We start from the raw sequence: 2500 nt of genomic DNA on the forward strand, positions 1-2500 counted from the left end.
TGACATGAGTCAAAGACACAGGTCTCACACAAGCATAGAATTGGAGCGCCGCCTCTAATAAGCCAAAGGTGCATCCTGACGTGACAAATCTGATCATGTCACAAGCATTCACTTACTATAATCACTATCAACGAACCTGCCGCCCCCGCCCCCCCCCCCCCTACACCTTTCCGTACAACAACGTGTAACCTAACCTAACCTAACCTAACCTATGTTGTACCTTAACCTAACCTATGTTGTACCTTAACCTAACCTATGTTGTACCTTAACCTAACCTATGTTGTACCTTAACCTAACCTATGTTGTACCTTAACCTAACCTATGTTGTACCTTAACCTAACCTATGTTGTACCTTAACCTAACCTATGTTGTACCTTAACCTAACCCATGTTGTACCTTAACCTAACCCATGTTGTACCTTAACCTAACCCATGTTGTACCTTAACCTAACCCATGTTGTACCTTAACCTAACCCATGTTGTACCTTAACCTAACCCATGTTGTGCCTCAACCTAACCCATGTTGTGCCTCAACCTAACCCATGTTGTGCCTCAACCTAACCCATGTTGTGCCTCAACCTAACCCATGTTGTGCCTCAACCTAACCCATGTTGTGCCTTAACCTAACCCATGTTGTGCCTTAACCTAACCCATGTTGTGCCTTAACCTAACCCATGTTGTGCCTTAACCTAACCCATGTTGTGCCTTAACCTAACCCATGTTGTGCCTTAACCTAACCCATGTTGTGCCTTAACCTAACCCATGTTGTGCCTTAACCTAACCCATGTTGTCGCCTTAACGTAACCCACGTTGTCGCCTAAACCTGCTCTGTAATTGTTATACGACTCGTTCAATTACTGTAGTGTTGCCCACCCGCAACCCTCGCAATATAGTTCGCTACTCGCACTGCCCGCACCCCTGTGTATCGCTTCATGTTAAACACCTTGCAAGTCTTGCTCACTTTCCACATGCTCCTGCTGTACACTGTAATGTGGATGGCAGCAGGACGTACATGCCGCCCCTCCCCACGTCCCCACCTTGCCCCCTGCCTTCGCAAGCTGGTTGGTGAGAAGTTTGCATGTTCAATGCCCTTCGCATGCGACGTACTCAGGCTACGTTGTGGTGCGGCCTGTGTCAACTGTCCGCTGATGTCGTACGCGTGAACCACAATCTGTACTGCACATTCGTCCTTATGTACTGAATGATACATCGTGGCACATGTGTGACCGCACAACGACTGCGCCCAAAAACGGCGGACCATACAGTGCAAATATTGTGCACGCAGCTACGTGTCGTCTCCCTATGAGAGCTGGATTGCAGTGTGGTACGCCATAGAGACGTGTGGGAGGAACGGACGCCGTGGATGGCGATCAGCATGAGCTGTCTGTTGATGTATTCGGACCTAGTCGTCTCTCCTCACACACCGTGATGGCATGGTGCACCGCGTTCCATATCTGCGACATGCTACAGAGGCCGGTTGACAGTCGTTCGAGCAATGGACATCGCATACGTACGGGGGCCACCTTCCACGTATTGTCTAGGCGTGCACATTTTGTTGCGTGTATGTGGGCAGACGTAGTGTGGCGTGACACCTGACACAGGCATGCAATAATCGTTGAAGTTGCAAATGGCGATGGACGCCTGCGTTTTCTGGTGAAGTTACGCAAATGAACAAATGGTAACCTGTTGTGGTGCGGTTGTTCTCGCTAGGGGTGAATCGGTGATGGCGACGATAGGTTGAGGTACTAACCGGTTGTTCCAGCGATACCCACCATGCCGACGAAACTGAACGGCATCTGGGTGTGAAGCGATACGCGGCGGTGGCTGGGTGGGACCGTCCCCGGCCGGTGAGGGGGCGCCTCCCGGCGTGCTGGCCGCGCGGTGCGTGGGCGCACGCGCTACAGCCGGCTGGTGGGGGCGGCCAGTGGCAGGCGCGCCGGCCGACGGACGCGGCAGGCGTCGCAGCTGCGCGCCGGCGCACCCTGCGCGCGGCGCCGTGCGGCCAAAGTAGGTCCTCGCGGGCCCGGTGCGAAGCGCGGTGGACATCTTCAGTGTGCTGGTCCGATTGAGGACTGTGTGCGTTGAGGATGCGCCGCCGCCCGGCGCTCGGCGCCGCGACGCCGTCTGCTGCTCGGTCGCCCCAGCGGTTCTCGCTGGTGGTTTGTATCGCAGCTGTGCGGATGTGTTGGCGCGTGCGCTGTGCTGGGAGAGTTCGCTTCGGCACCCAAGTGGGGCTTTTGTCCTTCTGTGGCGCTGGCGTTGGAGCTGCCGGTCACCGTAGGTGGCGCGTGTTGTCTCCCGCCGGCAATGCCACGACAGCACGCTCCCGGGCCTCTGTCGGCAGCGGCAAGCTCAGTTGGGAGCACGGGTGGTCGCACCGAAAGCGTCTACTCGCCTAACTCCGGGCGATTGCGCCTCTCTCGAACCCGACCAAGTACTTGGGACGGCGCTGCGCGCCGCCGGGACCTGAGAGGGTTTCGAGGTGTATTGTGCAGGGGAGC

The sequence above is a fragment of the Schistocerca piceifrons genome, unplaced genomic scaffold (genome assembly GCF_021461385.2).
Source record: "Schistocerca piceifrons isolate TAMUIC-IGC-003096 unplaced genomic scaffold, iqSchPice1.1 HiC_scaffold_2029, whole genome shotgun sequence".
Classification (NCBI taxonomy): Eukaryota; Metazoa; Arthropoda; class Insecta; order Orthoptera; family Acrididae; genus Schistocerca; species Schistocerca piceifrons.